Source organism: Lathyrus oleraceus, chromosome 2 (genome assembly GCF_024323335.1).
Source record: "Lathyrus oleraceus cultivar Zhongwan6 chromosome 2, CAAS_Psat_ZW6_1.0, whole genome shotgun sequence".
Classification (NCBI taxonomy): Eukaryota; Viridiplantae; Streptophyta; class Magnoliopsida; order Fabales; family Fabaceae; genus Lathyrus; species Lathyrus oleraceus.
The window spans coordinates 490339209-490359941 of NC_066580.1; the positions used below are offsets into that span (position 1 = coordinate 490339209).

The 20733-nt window shown below is 40.6% G+C and overlaps 1 non-coding gene across 1 annotated transcript; it reads right to left on the reverse strand.

Annotated features, from left to right (window-relative positions):
* Nucleotides 1–1544: 1544 nt before the first annotated feature.
* On the reverse strand, nucleotides 1545–1651 carry LOC127124191 (small nucleolar RNA R71). Its single transcript, XR_007803817.1, has one exon. It is a non-coding gene; the product is annotated as a small nucleolar RNA R71 (small nucleolar RNA).
* Between the last annotated feature and the right edge of the window lie 19082 nt (nucleotides 1652–20733).

Sequence of the window (20733 nt, forward strand, 5' to 3'; positions counted from 1 at the left end):
TGTCTTTACCTATGCCAGCGCCAGATTAGAGGACGCTTAGAAGCGCTGTTATAGGCCAAAAAAAGCGCCCTCTTTTCCCTTATTTGGCGTAGTGATTCCAATTCTTAAATTGCAATCCGGGTTTATTATTGTTTACTATTTTATTTATTTATGCCTTACTGTATGTTTAATTCCCCAATTGCCATGTATGTCACTGGATCTATGTTCGGCTAAACCCTTAGGGAGCGGTATGTAAAGACCGTCGAAACGACGGGATTCAATAAATAATTGGTGTTAGTTTTTATTAAAACTTATTTTTCCGGTTTTAGTTTCTTAATTTAATCAAACAGTTTTTCGTACGAGAGTACAAAACAAACTAAGGTTACGGTCAATAAAAACGAGAGTTTGAGATTTTAACCAGATAGCTGAAACTAGGCATTGATCCTAAATACAGCGAGAGCGCTTTAGGATTAATTAGACTTTATCTATATTCAAAAAGTACTTTTAAATTCAAAATGAGACCGCGAGAGCCAAGCATTCTGGTTTAGGAGTATGGTCGAAGTCAATAAAACGAGAGTGTGAGGCTAAGTCCTTTCTATAAATAATTTCTACTGAAGAATATTTTAACCCATAAGATTACACAAACTATCTATCGAATCCACGAGGTTTGATGTATTGCATACCGATATCCCCTATATCTGATATCTTTATCTATTTTATTCTATAGTTATTTCTCTTCATCCCTCCAATCTTAGAACAATCATTCGCCTTAGATTTACGTAGTAACCTCATACCATGATACATTCGATTATTAGTCCTTGTGGGTTCGATAATCTTTAAAACTACGCGATAGGACTGTGCACTTGCAGTCACGATTCACATAGACTTACAAAGTCACGATCAAGTTTTTGGCGCCATTGTTGGGGACTAATTTAGTCGATATCGTAACTCTAGCATTACCCGGTATAGACTAAGGCAACAATTCTTTTTCCCTTTCTACATTTGTCGAGTGTATGCCAAGTACTCGCTCTCAAGGCGAGAAATTAAAGCTACAACTCGGCGAACCCGAGAGTTATCTCAGGTTAGAACGCCGGATACGAGACTTGATACGGGAACATCGTATCAAGCTAAATCTTCCTGACCTTAACATTCCTACTTCTGCATCAGTTGTTCAACCGGAGATGGTCGAACAAGTGCAAAACCGTCCTCCTAAGTATTATGCAATCCCTTCACAGGACGAACCTCATAACAACATCGCTGCACCTGCGATCGAAGCCAACAATTTCGAACTAAAACCCTCACTGTTGTCAGCCGTACAGCGAAACCAGTTTTCAGGTAGTCCCACGGAGGACCCGGACCTACACTTGTCAATATTATTGCAATACGCAGACACGGTGAAAGCAAATGGTGTCACCTTAGAAGCTATAAGACTCTGTCTTTTCCCATTTTCATTAAGAGATAGAGATAGAGCTTGGCTCCAGTCTCTACCATCCAACTCTGTCATTACGTGGAACGAGTTGAAGAAAGTCTTCTTAGCCTGATATTTCCCACCTAGCAAGACGGATATGCTAAGAGCCCAAATAAACGGGTTTAAACAAAAGGATAATGAATCACTTTTTGAAGCTTGGGAGAGATAGAAAGACATGATGAGGCTATGTCCACAACACGGTCTAGAAGAATGGCTGATAATCCACACCTTTTATAATGGTCTCTTGTACAATACAAGATTGACAATAGATGTCGCCGCAGGTGGCGCATTGATGGATAAACCATACAACGAGGCCTATCAACTCATTGAAAGTATGACCCAAAATCATTACCAATGGGGAAGCGAAAGAACCCCTGTAGAGAAACCTCAACCGAAGGGCGACATATACGAATTGAGCAGTCTTGACCATGTCAACGCCGAGGTAGATTCCCTGACTCAGAAGATAGACAGCTTGACCATAACACCAGCAGCCACCGTGGCTTCCGTAGCACCAAACTGCGAGATATGCGGAGTTCAAGGGCATGCTGCCCCAGAATGTCAACTCTTGACAGGAACTTCCACAGGCCAGGTGAACTATGCTCAAGGAAACCTCTACTCAAATACCTATAACCCAGGTTGGAAGAACCATCCTAACTTCTCATATAAAAACAATAATGCATTGTATGCATCTAATCAAGCACCTGCTGTACCACCAAGATATTAAAAAGCTGCCACAAATACTCAAAATGCTCCTAGGAAATCAAACTTAGAAATAATGATGGAAAACTTTATAGCTACCCAAGCTCAAACAAATAAGGATTTCTTAAATCAAAACATACACACTAGCGAGCAAATCAAGCAGTTAGCAAACAAGGTAGACATATTAGCCACCCACAACAAATGTTGGAAACTCAAATCTCACAAGTGGCTCAACAACAAGCACCTACACTGCTCCTGCAGGAACATTTCCTGAACCGCAACCAAACCCGAAAGGTCATGCAAATGCTATTATACTACGAAGTGGGACGGAACTAGATGGACCGACCGATCCTAGAACTCAAAACCCATTCATGCATCAAGACCTAGGTAAGGTAACTGAGAAGGAAGACGAACAAGAGGAAGATAAAAACTAAGAGGCCGTAGAGAAAGAAGAACCTTATGTGCCTCCACCACCATATAAACCCCATATCCCTTATCCTCAAAGACTTGTTAAATCTAAAAGTGTAGGACAATTAAAAAAACTCGTAGAGCTTCTAAAACAATTGAATATCATAATACCCTTTACAGAAGCCATAACTCAGATGCCCTCATATGATAAGTTTCTCAAAGAAATCTTATCTAACAAGAAGAAGATAGAGGATAACGAAACAGTTACACTTACTGCTGAGTGTAGCGCCATAATACAAAATAATATGCCTCCTAAGCTGAAAGACACAGGTAGTTTCTCCATACCCTGCGTAATCAGAAATTTTGTCATCGACAAAGCACTATGCGACTTAGGAGCTAGTATTAGTTTAATTCCCTTATCCATATGCGAAAGGCTAAAAATGGGAGAACTAAGACCTACGAGGATGTTTGTACAACTTGCAGATCATTCCGTTAAATTTCCCGTAGGTATGCTAGAAAACATTCTGGTGCGCATAGGATAATTCTATATTCCTACAGATTTTATAATCATGGATATAAAAGAGGATTCCAACATCCCTATCATATTAGGAAGACCATTCCTAGCTACAACCAAAGCTATCATAGATGTTAAAAGAGGCAATCTAACCTTCGAAGTTAGTGAGGAAAAGGTCGAATTCATTTTTGACACAATTCCTAAAGGCACCAGCTATAGACGACACCTCCTGTCTACTAGATGTCATCGACGAATGCATAAGAGAAATGGAGAATGAACAAGCATCATACTCTGAAATACTGAGAATTCCAAGGCCTCCTACTTTTGAAGATGAAAATTTAATTAAGGAATACCCAGATGACAGCCTAAGTGAATGCCTAGCACTAACGCCCGATCATATGCCTTGCCCAAAGAAACCAGCCCTAGAACTTAAGACGTTACCCAAAAATCTAAGGTATGAATTCCTAGACACTGAACTTGAGCGACCTGTAATTGTAAATGCAGACTTAGGGCAAATAGAGACCGAAAAGCTTCTACACGTTTTGAGAAAATACCCAACTACTTTAGGCTATAATATCTCAGATCTAAAAGGAATAAGCCCTTCCATATGCATGCATCGCATAATGCTAGAGGAAGACAGTAAGACCTCTAGAGAACATCAAAGAAGGATAAACCCCATTCTGAGTGATGTAGTAAAGAAAGAAGTGTAAAAGTTGTTAGAAGCAGGTATTATCTACCCGATATTCGATAGTCAATGGGTTAGCCCAGTACATGTCGTACCAAAGAAGGGAGGCGTCACAGTTGTTAACAATGAAAAAGGAGAACCTATAACACAAAGAGTGGTTACTGGAAGTGGAATGTGTATTGATTATAGAAAATTAAACAAAGCCACTCGGAAGGATCATTTTCCTTTACCGTTTATCGATCAAATGCTTGAAAGATTGGCTAAGCATTCTCACTTCTGCTACCTAGACGGTTATTCGGGATTTTTCTAAATTCCTATTCATCCCGACGACCATGAGAAAACGACCTTCACATGCCCCTATGGTACATTCGCCTACCGACGAATGCCATTCGGACTGTGTAACGCTCCCGCAACATTCCAAAGATGCATGATGGCAATTTTCGCATATTTCATAGATGACATCATGAAAGTCTTCATGGACGATGTCTCTGTATGCGTACAAAGTTTTGAAGTCTTCTTATCGAATCTTGAAATGGTACTAAAAAGATGCGTAAAAGTGAACCTAGTGTTAAACTGGGAAAAATGCCATTTCATGGTCCGACAAGGAATTATGCTCGGACACATAGTATCCGACAAGGGGATTGAAGTCGACAAGGCCAAAATAGAAGTTATAGAAAACCCCCAGCCTCCGGAAACCATATGAGAAATACGAAGCTTCTTAGGACACGCTGGTTTCTACCGGTGATTCATTAAGGATTTCTCAAAAATCACAAAACCACTGACTGGTCTATTGATGAAAGATGCTGAATTCATCTTTGACGACAAATGCCTAACGGCATTTGAACAACTGAAAACAGCTCTTATTACCGCACCTATCATGCAACCGCCCGATTGGAGATTACCGTTTGAAATCATGTGTGACGCTAGTGACTATGCTGTAGGCGCATTCTTAGGACAAAGAAGGGACAAGAAACTTCATGTTATATACTATGCAAGTAGAACCCTAAACCCTACACAGATGAACTATGCCACCATAAAAAGGAACTTTTAGCCGTAGTGTTTGCCCTGGATAAATTCTGTTCCTACCTAGTAGGAGCAAAGATAATTATCTATACCGATCATGCTGCAATTAGGTACCTATTAAATAACGAAGACGCCAAACCAAAACTCCTAAGGTGGATCTTACTATTACAAGAGTTTGACCTAGAAATCAAGGATAAAAGAGGCACGGAAAACATTATGGCCGATCACTTGTCACAAATGGAAGGTATTAAACCTGAACGAGTGCCTATAAACGACGAATTTCTGTACGAAAGACTCATAGCCCAATTGGAAAGCAGTACAACTAAAGATGCGTTAACCCATAAGGATACTAAAACAAACGAAGTAGTGGAAGCAATTTACACCCAAACCACATTACCATGGTACGCTGACTTCGTCAACTACTTAGCAGCTAGAGTGCTTCCGCCAGACTTGACCTACTAACAAAAGAAAAAATTCTTCCACGATCTTAAACATTACTATTGGGATGAGCCTCTACTTTTCAAGAGAGGCGCCAACGGCATTTTCCATCGATGTGTCTCAAAAGTTGAGGTAGAAAATGTAATTTCCCATTGTCATTCCGCTCCTTATGGAGGACATGCAAGCACCTCGAAGACTTGCGCTAAGATCTTGCAAGCCGACCTCTTTTGGCCCACTTTGTGGAAAGATGTCCACATCGCGATCACAAATTGCAACTGGTGTCAACGCGCTGGCAACATATCTAGACGCAACGAGATGCCGCTTAAAGGCATTTTGGAAGTAGAAGTCTTCGATGTTTGGGGAATCGATTTTATAGGACCTTTCCCATCTTCTTTTGGAAACAAATACATCCTTGTTGTGGTTGATTACGTATCAAAATGGATTAAGGCCATAGCCTCTCCAACAAACGACACACGAGTGGTAATTAGACTCTTTAAGCAAATAATCTTTCCTAGATTCAGAGTACCGAGACTTGTCATCAGTGATGGTGGCTCCCATTTTATTTCAAAAATCTTTGAAAAGCTATTAGTGAAATACGGAGTCCAGCTCCGCGTAGCAACACCCTACCACCCACAAACGAGTGGGCAAGTAGAAGTCTCGAATCGAGAAATAAAACAAATCTTAGAAAAGACAGTTTCCACCTTTAGGAAAGATTGGTCCTCAAAATTACTAGAAGCCTTGTGGGCATATAGGACAACTTATAAGACCCCAATAGGAACCACACCTTTTAAGCTAGTTTATGGAAAATCATGTCATCTGCCGATAGAATTAGAACATAAAGCATATTGGGCCATTAAGACCCTTAATCTCAATTATATTTCCGCAGGCGAGAAGAGAATATTAGATATCCACGAACTAGAAGAACTTAGGTTAGATGCGTATGAGAATGCTCGAATCTATAAAGAAAGAACAAAAAAATGGCATGACAACCGCATATTAAGGAAAGATTTTAAGGAAGGCAACAAAGTACTCCTATTTAACTCCCGCCTCAGACTCTTTCCTGGAAAACTTCGTTCTAGATGGTTTGGTCCCTTCAAAATTACCAATACCTTTCCGAATGGAGCAATAGAGATAAAAGGAAAAACGAGCGAACAATTCATAGTAAATGGCCAACGTTTAAAACATTACCACAACAGTGATAACAACGACTTCATTGTGAATCTTAAGTTTGCAGAGCCCCACGCTCATTCGAAAGAATAACACGTATCCTATTTCTGTCGAGCTTACGACAATAAACAAAGCGCTTGGTGGGAGACAACCCACGCTCTATCTTTAACTATTTAATTTCATCATAAATTTATAATTACTATTATTGCTTAATCTTCATTTCTTTGTTTTCTTAGTTTATTTTTCATAAAGTTAATTGGTAAATTTCTATATCATTGACCATTACTAACTTAATGTTATCATCTACTTGATTTTATTGTCATACCCCAAAATTTGCCCATTAATATTACAAGGCATTTTTCAAGGCACTCCAACTTGTTTTTCAAGGCATTGACCTTAAAAGAACAAAAGCCCAGCTCACAACAGGCCCAATCCAGAAAATGGCCCAAACTAGCTTGCTCGCTAGGCGAGCAATTCCTTCGCCTAGCGAACACCTCGTTATGACACTCGCCCCAGCGAAGCACCAGATCCAGAAAAAGCCCAAACTAGCTGGCTCGCTAGGCGAGCAACTCCTTCGCCTAGCGAAGCTTGCGAACATCAGAATTTTCGGGCTTCATTCTGAGCCCATTAGGTCACAAAAAAACCACTATAAATACCAACACTTCAGTCAGGAAAAGGAGAACGAAAGCGGAGGAAAAAAGGCAGAGGAAGACAGACGGAAACCCTGGCATAGAAACCCTGGAGATCAACTTAAAGTATTCTGAGTAAAGAAACCCTGAAGGCCGCTCATCCGCGCCGAAGCTACCGCCGCCCAACTCCATCCGATACCAAAAGCGGTCAGGCCCTTCAACATCGCAGCTCAATTGCAAACAGGTTTGCGCATCACTACTGTTTTATGCTGTTAATCGGTAATCTTTACATAAGTCATCATGATTAAATTTTCGGATATGTAATATGATTTCACATTGAATTGAAGTATACTTGAATATCCTGAATGTTTATCCATGCTATTCCTGTAATTAAATGCCATAAAGTTCACGGTTCCGGAGATCATGCTGCTGTCAAACTCAAAACCCGTAGCCGCTCGCTAGCACATCGCTAAGCGAGCCTGGAGCGAGCCCTCGCTAAGCCTTCGCTAGGCGAAGCAGGGGCGAATGCGACAGTGGCTGTTTTGTTTTCTTTGCTGTTCTGCCTTATGTTTATCCGATCAATATTCATTATAATTCTGCATTATTTGGTCTGACTTTATGACTGTTGTGCTGTGGTGCAATTTTCAATTGTACTTTATCTCGATGCTCTAACCCGTGTGCTGAATTGTGTAAAGGCTTACATATTCCCGAGGAAATGGCTGGCTAGGTATTCCACTTTATGTGTGGGATACCCTTATGGAGATGGATTCTGAAGTACTTAATTTTAATGTGGAGATTCATCCTAAATTATCTAGCTGATTTTAATGTATTGATTTCATCGATTTTAATGTGGACCTAATTACTTAATCGATTACGGCTATCTAATTAATTGTAAAACTTTGCCTTTAAATAAGTGATCTTGGACCTCTCTTTGTTACCCTACGATTACGGTATTACGGTCATGTCCCGCGAATATGGGGATACACTTAGCAAAGACCCTTCGGTTAAATCATCATAGTCCCTCGAATGTTGCCTTTGTCCCTCGATGACCCTTCGGTGTAGCCTACGGTTAAATGATGATAGTCCCTTCGAATGCTAAGGTATCCTCACAACTGTTGCCTTCAATGACCAATCGATGACCCTACGATAACCCTTTTACATCCAAAGGATAAAACTACTTACTTCTCAAGAGTAAGGACAGTTTTACCCTCATAAGGATAGGAAATGCCCGGAAAGACCTCGGATAGGTATAACCCTTAATTGCTTATTCATAACCTAAAATACTTTTCACACCTCACACCTTTCAAAACATCTTTTAGAAAATCACCACTTGGCATACATTCGTACTAGGATCATTGCCGAGTTATATTTTTCTAAACGACTTTCAAAACTAAACGAGATAACCACTTTGTATACATTCATTCAAGAATCATTACAAAGTTAAATTCTCCTTTTCAAAACATTTCCTACACATTTCTCAAACACTTTTTCAAACAAAAAAAACATAAATGATTGAGCAATTAAGAACCCATGGATACAAAGGGTGCTAACACCTTCCCTTTGTATAATGTACCTCCCGAACCTAAGAATCTAAATTAAGGTCTTTCCTGTTCTTTTCCACCTTTCCTTATTGGATAAAAGAAAAGCTGGTGGCGACTCTTGCTAACCGCGACATTGCGATTAAAAAACGCCATTAAAGTCAGTTCACCGTATGACAGAACTGGCGACTCTGCTGGGGAATTACAAAGAGAGGTCACCTTAAAAAATCATTTATGTTTTCCAATTGTTCCTTCTTTTAAGGGTATTTTTGAGTGAAAGATCCTACACCCGGATCTAGTGTACCTTAGGTAAGTAGCAATAGATCATCGCGACTATCCGGCGTATACTGGAATGGTTAAAATGATGGCTACGGTTAATGTGACACTTTGGATGTCCTGATGTTCCTCATGTTTACTTGAGGAAAAATTTGGCATTCGCGTGGTGTCATCAAAGCATTAACCATACCTTTAGAACCCTAATTGACTCATCCTAGCCATTAGAAAGTAGTGAGATAACTGGCTTCGGTTCCGACTGAGGTTGGTTGATACTCGATACTACACTCCTTGAGATTGGACTTTAGGGAAGCTTTGGTCAACCACTTGGTGTTGCACTGAAGTGGACTTAAAGGAAGGTCAATGATTGGAGATCCTTCTAGAACCCGGTTACTATTCTAGGACAGGTTGAACCAACCAAACTTCAGTGGGGAGGGTACTTACCTATGGAATTCATGCAAGCCTTAAAACCTAGGAATGATGATTGTGTGACTTGCTTGTGCTTGTTATTTACATAACATCATAACATCATAACATCATCCTAACATCATGGCATTGTACTAACCATTTCAAGGACTTTAAACATTGAAAACATTTCATACATTGCATTGTATGACATAACATTGCATAACAGGTATTTCAAAAGACCACATTCTCACGGTCTGCCTCTTAAACAGAAAAATGGCTCTCGAACAAACTGTCAAAGATCTCCAGGCTCAGAATGCTCAACTCCAGGAGATGATCTTGAACTTATCCAAGGGGCAGGAGGAACTGAAGGCTCTCTTGCTCGAGAAGAAAAAAGACAAGAAACCTGTGAGTCACATTAACCCGGGAAGAAGGCAGTTTACGAAGATCAATATGACTTTAGCACAAGCACTGCAGGGTATGCTAAAAGCAAATTTAATTACCCTCAGAGATCCTCCTGCAAAACCCAACACCACTTCTCCTAGTTATAACCCCAACGCCAGGTGTGCGTATCACTCCGATAGCCTCGGGCATGATACAAACGATTGTTGGTCGTTGAAGAACAAAATTCAGGATATGATCGACGCTGGAGAATTTGAATCTGATCCGCCTGAGACTCCTAATGTCATCACTGCTCCTCTGCCTAATCAGGACGAGACTGTCAATGCTGTGGAAGATACTGATAACGATTATGACTTGGATAGCTGGATTTTCCCAACAATTGGTGACAGACTCAATAATTGGAAAGCTGAAGACACTATCCCGATTTCCTTTAGTCAGGAGTAATTGTTATTGCTATTTTAGCATTTTAAAGCATTGTGTCTATGCCCGGGGCACAATAGCTAATTTTTCAAGGGTTTTGTCATTTTCATAAGCATATTCACATTCAATAAATCAATGGACCTTTTGCATTCAAATATTGCGCTCTTTATCTTTCCTGTCATCTTTCAAATAAGTTATGTTTTCTTGCACACACTCACGTAACAAATCGCAGATCCATATCCACTATGGATCCTGTTGATAATAATCCTGCTACTGTTCATTACGACTTCGAAAATCCGATCTACCAAGCCGAGGATGGAAGCGAGGAAGATTGTGAAGTCCCTGGAGAACTTGCCAGACTGGTACTACAAGAAGAAAAGACCATACAGCCGCATGAGGAATCAATTGAAATTATAAATCTGGGAACTGAAATAGACAAGAAAGAAGTCAGAGGTTTCTTGGGACACTTGAATTACATTGCCCGATTCATTCCACACTTGACTGCTACCTGCAAACCCATCTTCAAATTACTAAAAAAGAAAAATCAAGAGATGGTATGGAATGATGAATAGAGCATGCCATATACTGCCTTAGCAAAAGGTACCGACTGTGAAACAAGATACTCACAACTCGAGAAAGCTTGCTATGCTTCGGCTTGGGCTGCTCGCCGACTAAGACAGTATATGTTGAATCATACCACTTTATTGACTTCTAAGATGGATTCTATCAAATATCTATTTGAGAAACCTGCTGTTCCCTGAAAGAGTAATCACTGATAATGGTACTAAACTGAACTCTGCACGCAGTTCAAAATAAAACACCATAACTCTTCTCTGTACCGGCCAAGGATGAACGGCGCCGTGGAGACTGCTAACCATATCAAGAAGATCATACAAAAGATGACAGTAACGTACAAAGACTGGCATGAGATGTTACCGTTTGCTCTCCATGGTTATCGCACTTCAGTACGCACTTCGACAGGGGCAACTCCTTTCTCTTTAGTCTATGGAATGGAAGCCGTTTTACCAGTGGAAGTTCAGATTCCCTCTCTAAGAATTATGAAAGATGCAGGCTTAGATGAGGATGAATGGATTCAGACTCGACTCGATCAGATAAATTTGATTGATGAGAAGAGACTTGCGGCTGTTTGTCATGGGCAGATATATCAGAAGCGCATGACCCAAGCATTTAACAAAAAAGTCAAGAGACAGGTGTACCAACTTGGCGCCTTGATGATCAAGCGTATCATCCTACCACAAGGTGATCCCAGAGGCAAGTGGACCCCCACATACGAAGGGCCATTTGTAGTTAAGAAAGTATTCTCTGGTGGAGCCATGAGACTTGCTACAATGGATGGCGAGGATTTCCTGCATCCCGTGAACACGGACATAGTTAAAAAAATACTACGCATGTACACCCGGCAAGTCGAAAACCTGAAAAGGCGGCTTGGGCAAAAAAGGGTATCCTGGTGGGCTGAAAACCTAAAAAGGCGGTCCAGGCAAAAATTAGGGATTAAAGCGTATGACTATGACCCGTTCGCTGTCAGCTTCACTCAAGTTCCAAGGGACTGAACAAGCCAATCACTTTTATCCGACAGCAGGAGATGAGATGCTTGAAGACATAATGACGGTAGTGGAATTAGGATCGATAGGACTTTTTCTGCATAGCTTTCTCTTTGTTTGCTTGACAATTTCCTCTTACTAGGATTTCTGTCTCCCTGTACACGAATTGCCTGTTTACAGGCCCTCTTTCAAAATCAATACAATTTTATTTCCAAAAGGATGATTTCATTTCACTTTTCTGTTTTGTTTGCGTAAACGTCCATTGATTTAATTTGAATTGATTTATGCATTTGAATATGATCAATGTTTACAAAAAATGCATGCATAAAATAGAAATAGCGATTACTACAAGACTTCAGGATCGAGGAGAAGGTCTAACCATGCTTTCCAATGAATCCGTCGCTAATTCTATTCCCCAACAAGAACCAGCTATTTCCCAGAAGAGGTTGGCATCGCCAGACAGACTGGTTATCTCTTCCATCCCCAGCTAGGCTCTGTTGAGTGTTTCCATCGTCAGACGGCAATCAAGTATCCCCCAGCTAAGAAAGGATCATCAATACAAATATCTCCGACCAGAAGACTGAGATTTATTTCCCCAGTAGAGTCCCCTGGAGGAACGTTTCAGACGCATAGTGCATTCATTACATCATTTCACATCATTTCACCTGCATACAATGTTCACATTTATTTCATTCCGCATCATATACATTACATCGTTCCATATCATACACATGCATGCAATGTTCGCATTTCTTTTCAGACGCATAGTGCATTCATTACATCATTTCACAGCACACGCATGCATACAACATTTGCATCTCATGCATCATGACATGGCATGAAGCTAACTTTATTTTTCAGGTTAATTATCCTCTTGATACAATCAAAACAAAGGTCCATTCAGACGGACATCCTTATCAATTACATTCAGGATTCAACTACATCTTTCAGATATACTCCATGTCACCATTCATTCTGACATCCTCCTAACGATGGCATCTATAAGCCCATCCCAGACATTTATTGCAAATACAACATATACAAATACTATCAGATATAGTCTAACGTACGGTTTATTCTGATTCAGCTCAACATATGACTCCTTCCACTCAGATACGATCTAACGGACGATCCATTCTGACCTTCAACCACTCCGATACGGTCTAATTTGCGACCCAGTTAGACCTTCAAGTCCTCAGATGCTACCTAGTGTACGGTACATTTCTGAAGTGTAGTCTAGCATACGACTACCCCCTTTATCATCAGATCCAGCCTAACGGACGGCTCGTTCTGCTCAGAGACGGTCTAATGTACGACCCAGTTAGACCTTCATCTCCTCAGATGCTACCTAGTGTACGGTACATTTCTGAAGTGTAGTCTAGCATACGACTACCCCCTTTTCATCATCAGATTCAGCCTAACGGACGGCTCGTTCTGCTCAGAGACGGTCTAATGTACGACCCAGTTAGACCTTCATTCCCTCAGATGCTACCTAGTGTATGGTACATTTTTGAAGTGTAGTCTAGCATACGACTACCCCTTTTCGTCATCAGATCCAGCCTAACGGACGGCTCGTTCTGCTCAGAGACGGTCTAGCGTACGACCCATTTGGATGTTCATTCCCTCCGATGCTACCTAGCATACATACATCTCTGAAGTGTAGTCTAGCGTATGACTATCCCTTTCATCCTCAGATGCAGCCTGACATGCCACAACTCCAACACGGTCTAACGTACGACCCATTTGGACCTTCAACTCAGATACGATCTGGCATACGATCCACTCTGATCTCTCATCCCCAGTGAAGTCATCCGCCTAATGAACAACTCACTCTGCTATTCAGATGCGGTCTAGCGTATGATCCATTCTGATCCCTTATCCCCAGCAGTATATAACACACTCCGACTCCCCGGCGAAGTCGACCGCATGATAGAGGACTTACTATACGGTCTAACGTACGACCCGGTATGACCCCCATGTCTCCAGATATTGTCTAACGTACGACACAATCGGAAGCTCTCATCATCAAACTTCCTGGATGGCATCTTTAAGCCCATCTCCATCAAGACTAATTGACAAGTGCAAATTTTTGGGGCATTCTAGTGTTCAATAATCTTCCACCTCTAGACCACGAATGGCATACTTGCCATCCTGACTCTCTCGGTTCAAGAATATTGAACAGGGGCAGCTGTCATACCCCAAAATTTGCCCATTAATATTACAAGGCATTTTTCAAGGCACTCCAACTTGTTTTTCAAGGCATTGACCTTAAAAGAACAAAAGCCCAGCTCACAATAGGCCCAATCCAGAAAATGGCCCAAACTAGCTTGCTCGCTAGGCGAGCAATTCCTTCGCCTAGCGAACACCTCGTTATGACACTCGCCCCAGCGAAGCACCAGATCCAGAAAAAGCCCAAACTAGCTGGCTCGCTAGGCGAGCAACTCCTTCGCCTAGCGAAGCTTGCGAACATCAGAATTTTCGGGCTTCATTCTGAGCCCATTAGGTCACAAAAAAACCACTATAAATACCAACACTTCAGTCAGAAAAAGGAGAACGAAAGCGGAGGAAAAAAGGCAGAGGAAGACGGACGGAAACCCTGGCATAGAAACCCTGGAGATCAACTTAAAGTATTCTGAGTAAAGAAACCCTGAAGGCCGCTCATCCGCGCCGAAGCTACCGCCGCCCAACTCCATCCGATACCAAAAGCGGTCAGGCCCTTCAACATCGCAGCTCAATTGCAAACAGGTTTGCGCATCACTACTGTTTTATGCTGTTAATCGGTAATCTCTACATAAGTCATCATGATTAAATTTTCGGATATGTAATATGATTTCACATTGAATTGAAGTATACTTGAATATCCTGAATGTTTATCCATGCTATTCCTGTAATTAAATGCCATAAAGTTCAGGGTTCCGGAGATCATGCTGCTGTCAAACTCAAAACCCGTAGCCGCTCGCTAGCACATCGCTAAGCGAGCCTGGAGCGAGCCCTCGCTAAGCCTTCGCTAGGCGAAGTAGGGGCGAACGCGACAATGGCTGTTTTGTTTTCTTTGCTGTTCTGCCTTATGTTTATCCGATCAATATTCATTATAATTCTGCATTATTTGGTCTGACTTTATGACTGTTGTGTTGTGGTGCAATTTTCAATTGTACTTTATCTCGATGCTCTAACCCGTGTGCTGAATTGTGTAAAGGCTTACATATTCCCGAGGAAATGGATGGCTAGGTATTCCACTTTATGTGTGGGATACCCTTATGGAGATGGATTCTGAAGTACTTAATTTTAATGTGGAGATTCATCCTAAATTATCTAACTGATTTTAATGTATTGATTTCATCGATTTTAATGTGGACCTAATTACTTAATCGATTACGGCTATCTAATTAATTGTAAAACTTTGCCTTTAAATAAGTGATCTTGGACCTCTCTTTGTTACCCTACGATTATGGTATTACGGTCATGTCCCGCGAATATGGGGATACACTTAGCAAAGACCCTTCGGTTAAATCATCATAGTCCCTCGAATGTTGCCTTTGTCCCTCGATGACCCTTCGGTGTAGCCTACGGTTAAATGATGATAGTCCCTTCGAATGCTAAGGTATCCTCACAACTGTTGCCTTCAATGACCAATCGATGACCCTACGATGACCCTTTTACATCCAAAGGATAAAACTACTTACTTCTCAAGAGTAAGGACAGTTTTACCCTCATAAGGATAGGAAATGCCCGGAAAGACCTCGGGTAGGTATAACCCTTAATTGCTTATTCATAACCTAAAATACTTTTCACACCTCACACCTTTCAAAACATCTTTTAGAAAATCACCACTTGGCATACATTCGTACTAGGATCATTGCCGAGTTATATTTTTCTAAACGACTTTCAAAACTAAACGAGATAACCACTTTGTATACATTCATTCAAGAATCATTACAAAGTTAAATTCTCCTTTTCAAAACATTTCCTACACATTTCTCAAACACTTTTTCAAACAAAAAAAACATAAATGATTGAGCAATTAAGAGCCCATGGATAACCATGGATACAAAGGGTGCTAACACCTTCCCTTTGTATAATGTACCTCCCGAACCTAAGAATCTAAATTAAGGTCTTTCCTGTTCTTTTCCACCTTTCCTTATTGGATAAAAGAAAAGTCAGTGGCGACTCTTGCTAACCGCGACATTGCGATTAAAAAACACATTAAAGTCAGTTCACCGTATGACATTTATCTAGCTACTGACTATCACAATGCAATAAGTAGATTACATGGATATAGTCTTCAGAGGCAGAGCTCAAAGGAAACGTTTTGAGGATCTAGCTCAGAGAGAAATGACACTAACCTTATACCCAGATGGACGCTCTGAAGGAGAATTGCCATCCAAGGCGCAGCGGAATTTAAAATTTTCTCCATTTAGTGATCCGTACGAATGGGCATGATCAGTGATAGAATCGTTACCTCTTGTGGCGATTCAAAACCTTGGATACAGATCCACGGGGCGATCACGAACGTTGAACGATGACAACGTCTCTACTCAGTCCACACGAACGGATTCCTTCAATCGCAGTGCTAGCTGTTATGAATGAAGGCTTTGAGTGAGAGAAAGAGAGATACAAAATTCCAACTCTTCAGTTGTGTTGTATTCTCATGTGTTATATGCTTCTACCCAAGGGTTCTATTTATAGAACCACTTGTGTGGGCTTCAAGCCAAAAAGCCCACTTAAGTGCATTTTGCCCATATCTCATAATATGCAAAAATCACTTAAGTATTTGGTACCTTACCATATTTCGTATTCTACTTAAGGGCACCATACATTACGGTATTCCTTAATTACTCTATCTCTCATCAATCCGTCCTTTGTGTGTGACCCTATAGGTTCTCGTGGCGTTGGCAATTATATTAAATCACGTATTTAATATAATAAACAGTGAGCGGTATCTAGCAACACATCACTGCTACCCAAGACACGAAAATGTCATGTGATCTGACAAAACCTCTTGTGATAATAATTATGTGTATAATTACCCCTTTGCCCTTATGTCTATATTGAACACAAGGTATAGACCGTGTCATCCTTGTCCAGTTCAATATTGGGCCCATAGACATTTATCCTGTTACGCAGGATGGGCAAATTCCATCTAGGACACTCATGTCCCTCAGCATGCTTTGTGGAGTACCCATCAACTGTCTTTATGGTTATCCAGTTACGGACAACGTTGGATCAGCAACAAAGTACTCGACTCTACATCTAGGATCCATAGTGGTTTCAGGTCGAAGAGTGGTATACACCATTATCACCATGAGAATAACTTATGACACTTTGCATAACTTTCTATATAGTATTCTCATAGCGGGTCAATCCGGTATAAATATTACTCTTAATATTCATACCTATGTTTAAGACTTGATAACTCTTTATCCATGATCCATGAGATGTGATCATCAGTCTACAAACGTAATAGTCTTAATGCTTTAATGTTATCCCACTTCACACTAAAGCTCGACTACGGATACTTTAAGAATAGTGTCCTTATGTTTAATGTGCTATCATGATTAAGTCACACTTAATACATTAAACGGACTATTTATTCCAAGGACTTTATTAATCAACCATAATAAAGAAAATGCCTTTTATTATTAATAAATAATTCGATACAAGTACCAAAAGTATTGGCCTCTAGGGCTTACACCAACAATCTCCCACTAGCACTAGAGCCAACCAGGCATACCCCTTATGCCCATTGATCTAGTATGGCCATCATGCTTCTGCTGCGCAAGAGGCTTTGTCAGTGGGTCAGCAATATTGTCAAGTGTAGGTACTTTACATATTTTCACATCTCTTCTATCTATTATCTCTCGAATGAGATGATAACGCCTAAGTATGTGTTTGGATCGTTGGTGAGATCTAGGCTCCTTGGCTTGTGCGATAGCACCATTGTTATCACAATAGAGACCAATGGGATCCACAACGCTAGGGACTATGCCAAGTTCACTAATGAACTTCCTGATCCAAATAGCTTCCTTTGCTGCACTTGAGGCAGCAATATACTCGACCTCAGTTGTAGAATCAGCAACTGTATCTTGCTTTGAACTTTTCCAGCTCACAGCGCCACCGTTCAAGCAAAACACATAACCAGATTGCGATCTAAAGTCATCCTTATCTGTCTGGAAGCTAGCATCGATGTAACCAATTACAGCCAATTCTTCCTGACCTCCATATATCAAGAATGAGTCCTTAGTCCTTCTCAAGTACTTAAGGATATTCTTGACAACTACCCAATGGGCATCACCAGGATCATATTGGTACCTACTCGTTGCACTAAAAGCATACGAGACATCTGGTCGAGTACATAACATGGCATACATGATAGATCCTATTGCAGATGCATATGGAATCTTATTCATGCGTTCCCTTTCTACCTTAGTTGAAGGGGATTGTGTTTTTGATAGACACAGACCATGTTGCATAGGTATGAATCCTTTCTTGGAATCATGCATATTAAAGCGTCACAGCACTTTGTCTATGTATGTACTCTGACTTAGGCCAAGCAGTTTTCGTGATCTATCTCTATAGATTCTGATTCCTAATATATAGGTTGCTTCACCTAGGTCCTTCATAGAAAAGCATTTCCCCAACCAAGTCTTTACTTGTTGCAGGGTAGGGACATCATTTCCAATGAGTAATATGTCATCTACATATAATACCAGGAAAACGGTCATGCTCCCACTAACCTTCTTGTAGACACAAGGCTCATCTTCGTTCTTGATGAATCCATATTGTTTTACCGTTTCATCAAAACGAACATTCCAGCTTCTGGAAGCTTGCTTCAATCCATAGATTGATCTTTGTAGCTTACATATCTTTTGGGCTTCTTCTGGTATGTCAAATCCTTCAGGCTGTGTCATGTACACATCCTCAAGAAGATTTCCATTAAGGAAAGCAGTTTTGACATCCATCTGCCATATTTCATAATCATGATATGCAACGATAGCAAGTAAAATTCGAACAGATTTAAGCATTACAACTGGTGAAAAGGTTTCATCATAGTCAACACCATGAATTTGTTTATATCCTTTTGCAACCAGTCTTGCTTTATAGGTATGTACCTTACCATCCATGTCAATCTTCTTTTTGAAGACCCACTTGCATCCTATAGGATTAACTCCTACAGGAGGCTCTACCAAGGTCCAAACTTGGTTTGTGTACATGGAATCCATTTCAGATTTCATGGCTTCTAGTCACTTCTCAGACTCGGGACCAGTTATGGCCTCTTGGTAGGTCACAGGCTCATCTTGATCCATGAGTAATACATCACCTTGATCTGTTATGAGATATCCATATCTCTCAGGTAGGTGACGTATCCTGCTTGACCTACGATGGTCTTGTTCTACTTGAGCAGGTTGCTCTTCCACAACCACTTGTGTTTCCTGCTCTAATTCCTCCCTAGGTGTATCGATGCTTTTTGATTCTTGAATTTCTTCAAGCTCTACTTTCCTCCCACTGGTTCCTTTGGAAATAAAATCCTTTTCTAGGAAAACTCCAGTTCGAGCGACAAACACTTTGCCCTAAGAAGGATTGTAGAAGTAATACCCTCTTGTTTCTTTAGGATACCCCACAAATAAGCATCTGTCAGATTTGGGCTCAAGCTTAGTTGAAATTTGTCGTTTCACATAAACTTCGCAACCCCAAATCTTCATGTAAGACATATGTGGTTTCTCACCACTCCATATCTCATATGGTGTCTTCTCAACCTTTTTGGATGGGACACGGTTAAGTGTGTAAGCTGTTGTCAACAGCGCATGTCCCCAAAAGGAGTTTGGAAGATCGGCGTGACTCATCATGGATCGGACCATGTCCAACAGGGTTCGATTTCTTCTCTCAGATACACCATTCCATTGGGGTGTTCCAGGAGGAGTGAGTTGGGATAGGATCCCACACTCTTTCAGATGGTCATCAAACTCTAGGCTTAAATACTCACCACCTCGATCTGATCGAAGAGTTTTAATATTCTTACCTAGTTAGTTTTGTACTTCATTCTTGAATTCTTTGAACTTTTCAAAGGATTCTGATTTGTGTTTCATTAAATACACATAACCATATCTACTGAAATCATCAGTAAATGTGATGAAGTATTGAAACCCTCCTCTGGCTGGTATGTTAAGTGGTCCACATACATCAGTATGTATGAGTGCCAAAAGATCATTAGCTCTTTCACCTTTTCCTGTGAATGGAGACTTTGTCATCTTTCCAATTAAACAAGATCTGTATGTCTCATATGATTCATAATCAAAAGAGTCCAAGAGTCCATCTTTATGGAGTTTGGAAATACGTTTCTCATTTATGTGGCCTAATCGACAATGCCAAAGGTAAGTTGGATTTAACTCATTAGGTTTCATCCTTTTAGTATTAATGTTATAAACTGGCATTTCAAGATCAAGGACATATAATCCATTGTTCATTTGAGCAGTAGCATAGAATATATCATTCAAATAAATTGAACAACAATTGTTCTTTATTATGAATGAAAAACCGAACTTGTCCAAACAAGAAACGGAAATAATATTCCTGCTAATTGCTGGTACATAATAACAGTTCTCTAACTGAATCATTAAACCACTAGGTAAAGTCAATTCATAAGTTCCTACGGCTAAGGCAGCAACCTTTGCTCCATTGCCAACTCGTAGGTCGACTTCACCTTTTGCCAAATCTCTACTCCTTTTTAGTCCATGCACATTTGTACAAATGTGAGAACCGCATCCAGTATCTAATACCCATGATGCAGAAGTAGATAAATTAATTTCAATAACAAAAATACCTGAAGTTGGAGTCTCTACTCCATTCTTCCTATCTTCCAGGTACTTTGGGCAGTTCCTCTTCCAGCGTGCGGTCTTACCGCAATGGAAGAAGGTGCCTTCCTTTTCTATGCTTCCACTAGGCTTCAAAGCAGCAATAGTGGGTTTGGGTTTGGCAACTTCCTTGCCTTTCCCTTTATCATGTTTGAGGACAATCCTCAGGTTTCGGTACCAATCCAGGAAATTTGTCCCAGACAATTTTTCCTTGTCAAGGTTTGATCGTAATATGTTGTTAGAGGTGTTTGTTGTCATGGTAATCTACATAAGG